Raw genomic sequence first — 14,489 nt, forward strand, 5'->3', positions numbered from 1 at the left:
CTTGGTGAGCTCCTCTGTCAGCTCCCTCAGTACCCTTGGGTTGATCCCCATAGACGTGACTGTGTCTAAGTGGTGTAGCAGGCCACTGACCATTTCTCCTTGGATTACAAGGGCTTTATTCTGCTCCATGTCCCTGTCTTCCTGCTCAGGGGCCTGCATACCTTGAGGACAACTGGTCTTACTACTGAAGACTGAGGAAAAGAAGGCATTGAGTTACCTCAGCTTCTTCCTCATCCTTTGTCCAGTAAAGGATGGCTATTCTCCTTAGCCCTCCTTTTGTTGCTTTCTTGTCACAAAGTTACATGGTCTGCAGAGAAAAGGGAGCTAGCTGTAATATGAGCCAATTTTTCACAAGAAGCCTAGGCCAACCAGCTGGGACACGTATTTCTGCACAGCTTCATCCACACTGGCAGACTTCTGCAGCAAGCTCCTTTTTGATTCCAAGTGCAAAGACAGATAGCTATCTATACTGTCATTTATAGAATATGCTGTACCTTAGTAAAAAAAAAATCCAAAAACTTAAAACACTTTCTAGAGGAATTGTAAATGATGTGCATATTCCTTTCCAATTTTTTTTTACATGGAATGAAAGACATCTAAAAGTGTTTGGTAATACCTGTTACTGAAGTCTTAAACACATTTATAAATCATAAAAATCATTAAGCATGAAAAAAGCCAATTATATTTTCCATACAGCATAGAGGCACACAACACAAAGAATACTTCATTCTAAGAAAAACCACAAAGATACAACTACTGATTTTCTCCCCCTGTTCTGCTTCTTTGGGTATACACCTAGAAAAGATTTCTGTTATTCTGCTTTGACTTTCTTACCTGTCTTTAAAAAACAGGAAAAAAAGTCACATGTTTACTATGTGACTTTGATACAAGAATAAGCTATTTTTCACAGGCAAGTATTTTGGACTTAAGAGTGCTTAAATCTCATGTTTTAGGTCAGTTATGAGGATCAACACACTTTAGTTTGTTGGCATTTTCATAATTGAAAAGACATGACTTCAAATGTACTTAAATACTTCAAAAAAATTATCTCACATGAAAAAGCAAAAAAGATTTGCAGAAAATATAGGCAAACTCCAGCAAGAACAGATTCAACATAGCAATATTTAAAGAGGTGAATAAATTTGCTAAGGAAATTATATGAGTCCCAAAGAAAGCAAAACCCAAAGAAAATTGGTTGTAAGAAGAACATAAAAAACCCACACCTGAGCTAATAATGGATACATTAAATACATATGTGCAAGGTACTTATGTTAAAAAAAAATGTGTACTGTTCTGTGCCATGATCAGCACTGATCTAAAAGATGGCGTAAATTAACAGCTGGAAGCAGAGCCGATGTCACATATGGAAAAGCTCAAAGGGACAAGTATGATAAGTGCAACCCATAAAAAGATAGCAAATAAACAATGGTGAAGACCGCCATCAATGGACTGGTAGCATTGCATGGGAATTTCTATATTAAGCATATTAAGGCTTAACTAAGTCTAAGGCTGAGCCTCTGGCAATTGCTGCTGCCCAACACCACGGGTATGAGAGCAGGAAAGCAAAGTGAGGCTGCTGCAGAATGTGGCAAGGACTGAGGACAGAGTAGGGCAGAGCTGTGCCTTTAATCCCAGAGCCTCAGGGGCACTCCCACCTCGACAGAACCCACAGCTTACAGTTATATACAAGTTTCCTACAACCTTTCCCTTAAAAAAAGAAGAAAAAGCTATTAGCTGCATGGTGTTATGAAGAATGAATCAAAAAACTGCTCAGCTTTCGTATTTTATCGGTCATCACATGCTAAAGAAGCACTTTGCTTCAAAAACAACAATGGGTGCATAGATGAACTGCATCTGCACTAGACGTATTTTAAAGAAAATAGTATTGGACACTTTTGGAACATGGCATTTAAGAGAAAAGTAGGATGGAAGAGAAGCAGTAGTAATGACCTCCTGCTGTTGCAGGGTGGGTGGGCTGAAACAGATGACCCAGAAAGTCTCTAAGGAGCCCTAAAACACATGTACTTATGAAAACTTCCCACTAAACTCCTGAAGTTTTTGCTGGCAATATGACACTAAGAAGAAGTAAAAACCTTGTTAATTTTCTTTTCTGATTATAATTCATGAGGCAACAAAAACTCTCCTGAACTACAACATGATTCTGAAAACATGTAAAGCTTTTGTTGCTTCATGGATTTCTTCAATGCAGAACTTTCGTTCGTATACCTAGACTGTCTCTCAAAACCTGCCATTATCAATTTACTTCCATAAGATGCACTGTGAGTTACATACCTTGAAAAAGTAATTTCACTATAAAAATTTGAAGGGCCATTATTTTAAACTCAATCAGGCTGCATAAATCCTATGTTAACTTACGTACAACTTCTGATGGCTGCTAAGGCAATGCAAGAGCAGACAGTTCTGTTTAGGCTGTGTAACTATGGCAGAACAGTGCATTTTTCCTTTCATAGTCTTGGCAGCTCGTGTCACTGAGACTGAAGGAAAAAAATCCTGTGTCTGCATCTCAAAGACACAGAAGGAGAGTCTTATTTTGAAGTTAGTGGTAAGGAGTACTTACTGACTGTCAGTAAGAAAATGCTATTAAATTACAAATTGGAAGGTAGATAGCTCTTTTCCTTACTGAAATTAATGGGATTTTTGTTGGTGAGTTCATGGAAATTAAGATTTCATGTTACATTAAATGGCACTATTATGTCATATAAACCCAAAAACATACCCCCCATACTGTGGAAAAATATGTTATACATATAATGGCTCACTAACAGTAGCTATATATATCCATTTTGTACTTTGCTCCTCACAACAGGAAAGGACAGGCTGCCTATTTTTTTTTTTAATAAAACACTTTAAGTGATCTTAACTGGGATAAGATCAGTGCTTTTTGGAGGTCAGAAATAACATGTCTTCTGGCTCAGTTAATTAGAAACCAAAACACTTTCTAACATGAAGGACACTTACAGGCCTTCTGAATCAAGCTGAGATGACTCTCTGCAATCTGTTCTAGGACTTCCCAGTGTGCTGAAAGCTGTAACACACTCTTGTTAAGAAGGGCACCTATACCCTCCTAACAAATTTACTGATCACATCCCAAAATTTCAATTTCCAATGTATCACATGTAAATTGACCCAAAAAAGCCCCATTAAAAAAAACCCCAAACCCCACACTTGGTATGTACAACCCTTAATGACCAGATTTTGGACCTCTTCGTCTCTGCATATAATGCATTAAGTTAGTCATTAGTGAGTTTCAATTGTAAACTCATTTTTTATTATGGACTCCCTGTATGCTCTCCAACCTGTACGACTTGGCACTGGCATTTATCTCTCTGCTGGATCCTGCAGCCTTCTGCAGCCAACCTGCAGTGACAGTTATCTCTTAATTAATACTCTACATGCAAATGGAACTACCAAAAAGTGCTGTGGCATAGCACACAAAGAACAATTATTCATAACCAACACAGTTCTTTCTATCTACTTATATCATAGTCTACCATTGTAGCTACTGTGAAGAAAGATCTCCCCAAGGAAATACATGCATAGACAGTCTTTCAGATATATACACATATATAAATAAGAGTGTATAAATCCATCTATAGTGAAAAACACTGCAGCAAGAAGAACTATGTACCAAGAATTCTTTCAAAAATATCTTTCAAATGCATAAAACCAATGTTTGCGGTCTACTGTGGGTTCTCTATTTAACTGTTTTTGTTTTGCTTTATTTGTACACATAATGGATAATGACCTTTTTACCCGTGAACTGAGAGGTGTACTTTTGAAATTTCAAATTCTTCTGAGTGCTGATGAACTGTGACTGTATGTCAAATGCAAACCTCAAACACAAATGACATCTAGTTTCCCTAGATTTCCTTGGAAATTTAGTACTTCTAAACAAAACGGATGCATTATCTTGACATGTATTTTAACTCACAAAGTTGTAACTACTTCTGTAGACTGTGAAAGCTGAAACTTTATAAGACTGTAATCAAAGGACATTGATTTGAAAAACCAAAGTAATCCATTAGAAAACAAGAGAAATACTGGCCTGAAATATTGTAATTTTTTTTTCCCTTTTGGAAGAGTAGTATAATAACCACAGTCTGTAATATAAAGCTGGTAATTATCTTCTGAAAAAGAGAAAGATTTCTTGAGAAAAATGGTTATGCATTAGAACTGACACTCATTTCTGAAGCAAACACTTTGTGTTTTGAAGCATTTTGATTTTTTTCAGAAAGTTAACAGCTGCTGCTCAGCAGATTGCTAAATGAAAAGGAGTGCCCTGTTCTTTCAGGGGTCAGACTGCATGACCACAACAGCTCCTTCTTCAATCCTGAGTTCAGGCACTGTTCATCTTCACTTTAAATGGGAGTTTTTGTCTGTAAAGAAATTGCAAAATCTAAGTTTTAACAAAGTATCCTAACCAAAGTGCATTGCTCTTCTTACTTTTTTAAACTACTTTTTACTATTATTATTTTCAAAAAGAATTACCTTATAGCTTCAGAGACAGGTACAGAGCAATGATCCACTCATCTAGGCAGAAAGTTCATAAGCTGAACTAAAAACCTGAAGCACCTCTAGTATCCAGGTTTTACTTTTCAGGAGCTATTCTGCTCGACTCAACTGAATCTTGCACTTTATTTCCCCCAATATTAATGAAAAGTGGGTATGCAAAATATTGGAAGGGGAACAGAGAGCTATTTCCAGAAGAGTGAAAATCCTCAGAAAATCATTGTAAGTGACAGGTCTCTACATTTTTAGAAAAACATTCTTCTTTTTTGGTGAGTTGGGGGTGCGGTTTTCGACAGAAGCAGGCTGAAATCAATGCCAGATTGTAAAATATTTCAATGAACTCCTATCTTCATTTGAGATGCAAAAGTTCTCACACGAAAATGTCACCTCTCCATTAGAATCTGCTGGGATTCAGGGTCCTCAGCCTTGTGATGGGAGTCTCATAAGCACAGCCAGAACAAGATGACACCAGCTCAGCCACCAACTCAGCTGTACAAGTCACACAGTCACAGTTTTGGCCAAGCCAAGTACCACTTGCAACCAACTTGCAAGGCCTGGCAGCAAGCGCACAGCAGCTGAAGCATCGCGGCTAGAAGGTGTCCAAGGCCACAGAGCACTTGAACTGTGCAGGCAGGGAAGCTCCTGGGGTCCCCATCTGGACTTGCGTGACTCACACACAGACCCCAGCCACCAAGTTGGTGCCTGCCTAAACACGGCCAAATTACAGAGGTGCACAGTCTCTCTACATGCAGGCACATCTGCACATCTGCATTATCAATGCAATGCAAATCATTTATGGCCAATGGCTTCTGCATCAGTCACAGCCCTCCATGGCTGTGCACATCTGCCTGGGCTTGCTGCCTCACTGACCAGTACATGGGGGTGGGAAAGGGCAGCAGAGTAGTGAGGATGTGCAGCCAGTCGTTCTCTCTACTCCCTGTTCATCAATTCACACGCAAAACAAACTAAGCATCACACAGTGCTGTAGAAAGAAGCCAGTCCTTCTCAAAAATCTGCCCGGATTTTCATGTTCAAAAAACCCAAGCTATAAACACATCACATACACAAACTATAAAATCAGGAGAAAAAACCTCTCCAATTATTTTTTTCCCTGCGTTTCCAGAAATGGGACCAAGCATCAAAAACGCAGCTGCTGGCATATACTGTAATCGATGTATGAAGGATAGCCACACTCAGCCTCTGTGTGTCTTATATTCACTCAGTGATGAGGCTGAAGAGATTACAAAGTTTTCACTCTCAATCCTGACCTTTGTAAAAGACTGTAATTTTTCTGGATACTGATATTCTTTCAGATGGCAATTTGTAAAGAGTAATCACCTAAAAAAGTAACCTTTGAAGAAATGCATCTTTGTTCTTCTTATCCATGACTTTTTATTATTAGAGGTGAAATGGATTGAGCTATGTCATATCTGGTTTATCATTCTTCCAGCAAGACTCTGTGGCAGTCGATCCACTTTGTATCTTCAAAGTTGCTTTGGGCTAAATTAGGGCAGGCAGAAAAAGTCTTTTTGGAATAAGACAGGAAATGCATCTTGAAGAGCACAAGACAACTTGAAGGTTTTTTTGGAAGGGAGTGGGAGAGAGGCTTCTTCAAGACGAAATAAATCTTCTGAGAATGATTCACAAATCATTCAGTTTTTAGAATAAGGTAATTTCCAACCCTCATTCCTCCCACCCCTATAAGCACCAGTCTAAAGATGAATGAAACCAAATACTAATTAACTAAATTTGTTTTTCTTAATTCTATGAGATCCTCTATGAGAAAAGCAGTCAAAGCAATGACAGGGATACCAGTTTTGCCTACTTTTGCTACCAATGTGGCCACTGCCTTGCAGTCCACTATAAAAGGAACCACCTCTTTGAAGCAAAGCATCCAGAGATGCTCTTAATGACATTGACTTGCCTATGCTTGCAGATCACAGAATATGACTTATTTTCTTAGAATGAAATACAGCAATTTAGAGATTTTGATAATGTGAACAAAGATCAACAAACTAGAGAAAAAGTGTTCTATCAAACTTAACTACAAAAATAAGTTTATTTCTCAATATGTGATTTAATACAGAATCACATAGAGGATTCTGAGTTGGAAGGAACCCACAAGAATTATTGAGTCCAACTCTTAAGTCAGTGGCCTGTACGGACCTGCGACCTTGGCGTTATTATCACCACACTCTAACCAATTAGTTTGTTTAGTGTGGTTATTTACATCCACATTTGCACGTGCATTTTAGGAACACTACCTATTTCAAAAGACCAGGGCTGTAGCATTGCAAAAGAGGAGGAGGAGGAAGGATGCAATGACTGTTGCCATCTTCACCAGCTTCTGATTAAAAGCGGGCAGACCTGGCATGTGCCCCCATGAGCTCCCTGTGCCTCCCAGCACAGCTCTGCAAGGCCCAGGATGCTGTAAGGCAGCCATCAGAATGAGCAGTGCTACTGCCAGAGCCTTCCATGTGAACTAAAACATCATGCTGCTGCACCCTGTGTTTTCCCAATAAAATTTCCCATAAAACTAAAGAACTATGCAATGCTCAAAAACCGTGCATTTAGCAAAGAGAAAGGAGAAAGAAGTCCTGACAACAGAACATCAAACTCACCTAACCAGTGAAAAAGCCTTGAACTTCATAGGGTTCATATGCCTGAAGGTAACACAACTGAGTAGGTATTTTTGTTAGCTCTTTGTTGCTTCATTTTCAAACGCCCTTCTCTTCCTGCTGCACTTTCAAGTTTTGTTCCTTGTTAGGGCTTTTTTCTGCTACATTAAATGTAACTCTTTAACAAAGGAATTTTGGGGAGGGGAGGAATTAGAGAATTACCAGAAAATTATTGACTGTTGTCTCACACAGTACCACTCTTGCAAGCAACAGGACATTTACTGGACATTGATGTCTCATTACATCTAGTATGTAATTTATTTCTCTGCTGGAAGAGAACTTATCAGCTTTGCCCATGTGGAGAAAATGTTTCTACCTTAGAAACAAATAGACCACCACAGGCAGGAAGATGAAAAGCTTAAATGAAAACCCACTGCATGATCACTGAAGTCAGCTCGCTACCAAAGCTGCTAAGGTAGCAGTGTTGAAATGGGCCAGAGGTGGCATTTTAGGGCCAGATTTTTGACAAAGCCAAGTCTCACAGAGGGGTGATTTAGAAAAGCAAGAACAATAAAAACTGTAGACTTCTGAGAATGGAGAGAAAGTTGGACTCCTTATTTAGGTGTCTCTGAAAATTCAGCATTAAACAGAAAACCCGAATATATAAACAATAATGTTTTAACTGGTGAGAAAATTTTGTGAAGCACTACAAAGTTGTGTATTTTTACTCACTCTTCCACTGTAAGAAATTATTGCTACCTAAAACAGAATATTTTATTACTAGTTATATAAACCCTCTATTTGGTGGCTTTTAAATTTTTACATTTTATCTGTGTTTACATTTGGCAGGACTGGGTAGTGGTCTAGCTATACATACAATTTAAAACCATAAATTTCAAATAGAGTTAGTTATTTGTTTGAGTTCAGAAGAATACAGACTTAACATTTCTTTAAAAAATATACAAACCCCTCACATTAGCTTAGGTAAGTCACAAAATGCTGAATGGAGGTAAAAAAAACTCCCTTTGGCCTCAGACTAAACATGGAAAATTTCACTCCAAAAGTGTTCTTCACAAAGTTATGAGCTAATGAACAAAAGGGGGTTCTAATAAAGTTTCATTAAATGTTAGCTTTAAAATCCAGCAGTAGTAACATAATCTTAATTTCTTTGCCAATTTGACCACTTCAGAGTAGTAAAAACAAAAGTAAAGTAAACCACACCGATTACTGCGAAGAGGTTTTCATCTCAATGAAAACAGAAAAGGCCCAAAAGATTGGACCAAAATACATATAAAGAAAATTCCAAAATAGAGAAAATACTTGTTTACGCCTGACCGGAGCCAAGAGTAACAAACCCTCTTTACTAAGTTGCTTCCAGAATCCTTGGGCCTTTGTCCAAGGACAAGGGAAATGCCAGCTGGGCCATCCATATCTGCTGACAGGCAGAGGTTATTATCCATCTCTTTGTAAAGAGATGAAAGGAAATTCTCATTTGAGTGCTTTGTGAACTCTGAAACAACTGCTCTTCAGCTGAACAGTAGGGTCGCCAGCAGAAGCTGTGTAAGTCTCCGAGTTCCTGAAAAATTATTAATGTTGAAGTATTCTACTTTCAAGATGTCCCCCCCTTCTTACCTGTAAAACCTGTCAGATAAAAACCAATTACTACACAGAAAGCCCTTAAAGAAATTGGTCTGGAAGCCCTGCCCTGTAAAACTAAAATTCCCCATATACTTTATAGCAGGTGCTTTCCAAGATTATCCACTCCCTCACATCAACCTTCATAAATCTCTATTGCCAAAACATCTATCAAAGTACTTACTGATAAGAAAATACACAAACAAATTTCTTACTCTAGTTGGGTTTTTTCCCCTCTGAAAAAGACACTTTTTAACAGGTTCTTGGCCAAGATTACATTTGTATTCATACAGTGCCTCTTTTATAAAAAGATGTAATGCTACCAATTATAAGAGTGGCCCCTGAAAAAGTCAACTAATGGCTTGACTTTGTCTGCATTCATATCAACACAAAGTAACTAATTTTATATGATGCTTGATTATGTAGCACTATGTAAGGAAGAGATTATGTAGGAACATTTAACTTGTTCCAAAAGGAGCAGATCTTTTAAAATGTAATTCATAAGCACTGAGAAAAACTGAAACACAGAACTGAAGTTACATTTACCCACATTTCATTAATTCTGTCCTTTGGCATGTTAACGCCTAGCACGCATGCAGTTTTCTGATGCAGTTGCTGTTCCTGCAGGGTACTTAATTGAGCCTCTTACACTCAAAATGTCATGGTTTCTACATGAAGAGATAAAGACAAAGGAATAGTCTTAGCTCTCTTGTTCAGTTATCTGAGATGCTTTCTCTTTTTGGGTGTTGTTTGCATTTGTTATTTATCTTTGAGGTATGGTAGTGGTCCAAACAGTCATTCATGACATGTTTTTTGATGCAGTTACCATTCATTATTTGTTTCTGAAGCAGTTACAGCCTGCTAAATCCATTCTTGGTCAGGATTTTTACATCCACAAGTAGAAAACAGATCACAGGATACTTCAAAGTCAGATCCTGTGAAATAGAGGAGGCTGTTAATCAATGCAGTCTAATACAATCCCCTCTGCCACACTGATGTTAAGATGATGCGTGCTGAGGTGAGCAGGCAGTAATATTAAGAACCATACACAAATTTCTTCTGAATAAAAGTGATGCATCAGCCCATAACATTCATCAGGCCATGTAAACTCTCAGGAATCCAACTTCCATTGTAAGTGTCTTTTTGGATCTATTTATTTCAGAAGATGTGGTATGAACGATGGTATAATAAGTTTTACTATGTTTTAGGCATAAATGACTCATACATCATTCCATTTGAAAGAAAAAATCCTAACATGCAAGTACAATATGTTACCACAGCTGCTCCATGGGAATAACAACATATCCATTTGGAAGGAAAATACACTTATGAAAATGCCTGATTAGCAGAAAAAGCAGAAAACAATTCATTATAAACAATAATATACAACACAACTGCTTTATTTGACGTTTTTATGGTTACAGTCTGTTTTCATGGAATCTATTGGATTAAACTGCACTCAGCTCTTTCCTTCCCACCCCCAGCTCAAATTAGTCTTCATTGATGTTATCCATAAAAACAAAACAAAACAAAAGGAGGAGCTTTCATGCTAGCTGAATGTAAAGTTGCTGGACAGAGTGAACCAAATTATCTTCTTGCTTCAGGCATCTCCTACCAGGATCCCAGTTTGCGGACAGAAATGCATGTTCTCTCCTCTTTTTCTTTCAAAATACTGTATTTTTATCTTGCATGCCTCCTATGCCCTGCAAAGGCTAAGAATGGGATGCTGCGAATACGGCAGGCAACATCTCTGAGAACTGCACAACATATGTAAAGTCAAGGCAGAGCCACCTACATCTATGACCTTCTAGAGACAAGGCTTCCAAATGTTTCAGCCTTCCTTTTTACAGCCGAGGAGACCTCTACCTCTGCTTGCACCTTACCTCTGCTTGCTTTTTTATTTCCATACACATTAATGGACACTCTTTTTATTTTGCCTCACATCATAAGTAAAAGGTTTCAGACACCTTTTCTGTTAAAAATTCATTAATTTATTCTACTAAAATTCCACTAAAAATTATCAAGACAAGAACATGTGGGAGTGTTGAATGTAGCACTAGTTAAATAATTATGCCATTTACTGTAAAACCACTAGCATACTAAAATATACTTAGGAACTATTTACAGCATTTTGGGACATGTACATGAAATAACATAAAGACACAGGTAATACTGGTAATGTCATTGCTTATTTTTGATGAAAGCAAACTCAATACATGTTTACAAAACAATGGCCTAAGTAGATACAGTTGGGCAGTTCTTTATGGACTATCCCACAACCACTCAACAATAGCAACTCCAGACTCTTCAACATGAAAAGACACCCAAAATTACCTTTATTCCCACCTGCTACCAGAGAGGCATCTCAGATAGTTACCTCAACTTTTGGTCCATGTGAGAGAGACAAATGGGCAAAGACAGCAGCTAACCAGAGAACAGACACTTGAATGTTTTGCTTGATTCAGGCCAGAGGATTAAGTCTGGGTCTCCTACCTTCCAGATGAGTGCCCCAGCTAATGAGCCCACAGCTAATAGCAGAGCAACTTGTTCTCCCTCTTTTTTTCATTACAGTCTCTGAAGAACTGTGTTTAGTTCCTCATCAAGACGAATGCCAAGCCTGCTAAATTTTTCATGACACTGAATTCTTGTTCTCCTGCCAGCCCTAGTTATGTGTGAACATTTCAGGCTCCCTCAGGCATTTATTTTACTACAGAGTCCTGAAATACTTAAGTCTATTAAGACCTAAAATAAACAGGCAAAAAGGAGGAATCTCCTAGTTGTTCTCCCAGTCTACATTTTAAGGAGGTAGTGCCTACACCAGTGAAGTTTAGATATTATTCTCAGTGTCACCAGTGAAACGATGGTACTTTTGGCAACAAACCCATCAAGCCACGTCAGCCACTAAAGTGAGATTCAACTCCACACCACAGCAGGAGCAGCACCGTCTGAGGCTGTAAAGACCCAGCCAGATAGGGTCGATCCTGGGACAGTCAGCCGGACTGCAAGTGCACAGCCATAGCAGAAAGCATAGAACTTCCCAGAAAACCTGGATTTACTAAACCTGTACACAATGACTATTATGCATGAACATTACCCCTGGGTTTGTGCCCAACACAGTCCCTGCCTGCTCCCTTGCTGCCAGGAAACAGGGCGGCTGGGAGCAGACTGCGACTGAAGAATAATTCACACAGCTTGGCCTTGGTTACCCTCCTCACCAAATGCCTTTCTGGAGCAGAAAGCGTGCTGGCTGTGAGCTAGGCTGGCCTGCTGTTGTGCATTGAAGAAATGGGACCTTGAGAAAAGGAGGCCAATCACCAAAAGACTTCAGTCAGGCCCTGAAGGGCAGCAAACATCTGACTGAATTAACCGCTGGGCTGCAAATCTAGCTAGCACATAGCCTGTGAGCTGTACCTCCCTGAAAGGAGTTGAAAGAACACTCAAAACAAAGTGTCTACATAAAATACCTGGATTTTAATTCACCTACTAAAATCATTTTATGGTCACCCAGTTTATCTGTGCTTGAGGTCTCTTATTCCCTACAGCAACACCAAGAGCACTACTTAGAAAGAAATTGGCCAGTAAGTATCACATCTGATACCAAATCTGAAAATCAACATTGTTATCTTAGAGAAACACCAGGCAGGTGCGAAAAAGTATATGTGTGCATATACATAGTCTCATGTTAGACCTGCTACATACAAAGAAGCAGTGCTACTACTAAATCAGTTGTCATGAGCTGCAGGTATGCACAAGCGTACAGCTCATGCCTGTCACTGGCATATCCTCAGAAAGCTCCCAAAGACCAGACCATCTTCTACACAATGCCTCTTATCATCTTTACTTAAACTCCCACTTTGCTGTTCTTTTTTTAAAAAGTAGTTTGTGTCTTCTTCTGTATCTATATCTATTTTATGTTTTAAACAAACTTTAAAAATACTCTTGTTAAACAGTTTCTCTCCTATACTTTTCCAAATTATTATTATACAGATGTTAGTCCCCAGAAGATCAATGCTCAAAATCCCTGTAATGAACTACATTTAACATGGGTATAATATGTCTCTGTAATCCTAGCAGGTGATTCTTACTGAAAGCAAAACCTAAGAAGAAAGGCCTCAAATTTTTTTGCCATTCAGACCCATGAAGAATTTTTTTCCTCAATACCAATTCTGACAACTGGATCTTGCCAGTGTCCAAGCAAATTGGAGTGCTGATATCCAACTTGTTCCCTGCCCTGTTTCTGACACTACCATGATATTTTGCCAACAATATTTTTCTGAAGGTAAAACCCAGAAGGTTTCTCTATACATTAAGAATACAGTGGGGAGGGATGTGGGGAAGTTTTCCTGAACCTTGAAATTCTTAAAATGCAGGTACTTATCATTAAAAAAGTGGGGTTGGAGCAGAACTGAACTTGGTGGTTCTTTTACACTGTATTTCCTTGTGTGGTGAAGAATTATGAGAGTACTTCGGTTTCCTGGTCTGTCCACAGTAACTGACAAAAGAACAGGAACAAAATCACTACCAAGCAGTTCTGCATAATTCTATATAAGCAATTCTCAATTCTATAGGTAAATTTTCATTTAATCTTAACCTGACTAACAATTTAAGTACATCATGTTAGTTCCACATATTATTTATAATTCATTTTACCTCATTATCCACTGATTTTTGCCCTGTTTTGCTCTATCGTCACCTTTCCTGCTTGCATATTGAAAAATGGAAAACATATCAATGCAGAAACTGTTTCTTCCTATAACTGGCAAAGTCCTTAAGCATAACTGGAAACAATCTGTAATCCCAGTTACATCGGTACTCTTTTCTCATTCCTCCAGTACAAGCATGATGGAGTATCAGACTGAGTGGCTTGTCTGCGATGAATCATAACTCATGCCCCTGAACGCCCACGGCAGAAGAAAAAGAGAATCAGTCATTTCTCCCACTGAGGACTGACAGGATGTGAAACACAGAGCAAAGTGAAGTTGGAGGATCAGAGCTGCCAATTTTCACATCACGTGGGACTCTATAAAGCACCACAAAGCCCATTTTTGTAAGATAAAAACACAAGAACAGACAATCTTTTGCTCTGCCTCCATGGACGGAGTGGGACAGAGCTTTCTCTGCAGAGCTTTGCAGTAAAATCATGGCTACACTTCTGCAAACACCTGAGGAGCTTTACTGCTCTTTGCTTTCAAGAAGCAAAAGGACCTGCTGTCAAGCATTTTACCTGCAATACTCTTCTGGCTTGTGGAGTGAGAACCCCACTTCAGGGAGTTAAAAGAACTTAGAAACCTGAAGGATTCAAAAATTCAGCCTATTGTGAGTAAAAACCAAATCCCTAAAATCTGAATATATAATACAAATATTGACACAGCTTTGTCTAAAGAAACGATAAATTGTGACCCCAAACATCTGCTTTTTTTTTACACAATTCGTAAGTTTGCTCAGCTTTGAATGGGAGCTGTGTAATGAGGAATTTCAAAGGAATATTCCCCAAAACTGAAGCATCACAAAAGCTTCACTCACAAAGTGCACATGGTGCTGTCACATATTTATTGCCCACAAGCCAAAATTTGTCTAATGTAATTTAAGACTGATAATTACTGATGGAGGCCATATGTGTTTTTAATAAAAGGAAATTGCCAAATTAAAAATACTGCTTGCTTTCTAGAGTACCATGGTTTCAAATGACATCTTGGATTTATTTAA

General features: G+C 38.5%; 1 protein-coding gene across 16 annotated transcripts in view; it reads right to left on the reverse strand.

Annotated features, from left to right (window-relative positions):
• The window catches only part of TENM3 (teneurin transmembrane protein 3), a 1,309,047-nt gene that overhangs the window by 179,911 nt on the left and 1,114,647 nt on the right, over positions 1-14,489 (reverse strand). For 3 of the 16 annotated variants that reach the window (XM_032684687.1, XM_032684685.1, XM_032684683.1), the window contains one exon: positions 218-307. The exons of the other annotated variants lie outside the window; for them this stretch is intronic. The gene's annotated coding sequence lies outside the window, so the exon portion shown is untranslated. The remainder of the gene's footprint in view (positions 1-217; positions 308-14,489) is intronic. 16 annotated transcript variants of the gene reach the window in all.

The sequence above is a fragment of the Chiroxiphia lanceolata genome, chromosome 4, assembly GCF_009829145.1.
Source record: "Chiroxiphia lanceolata isolate bChiLan1 chromosome 4, bChiLan1.pri, whole genome shotgun sequence".
Taxonomy (NCBI): domain Eukaryota; kingdom Metazoa; phylum Chordata; class Aves; order Passeriformes; family Pipridae; genus Chiroxiphia; species Chiroxiphia lanceolata.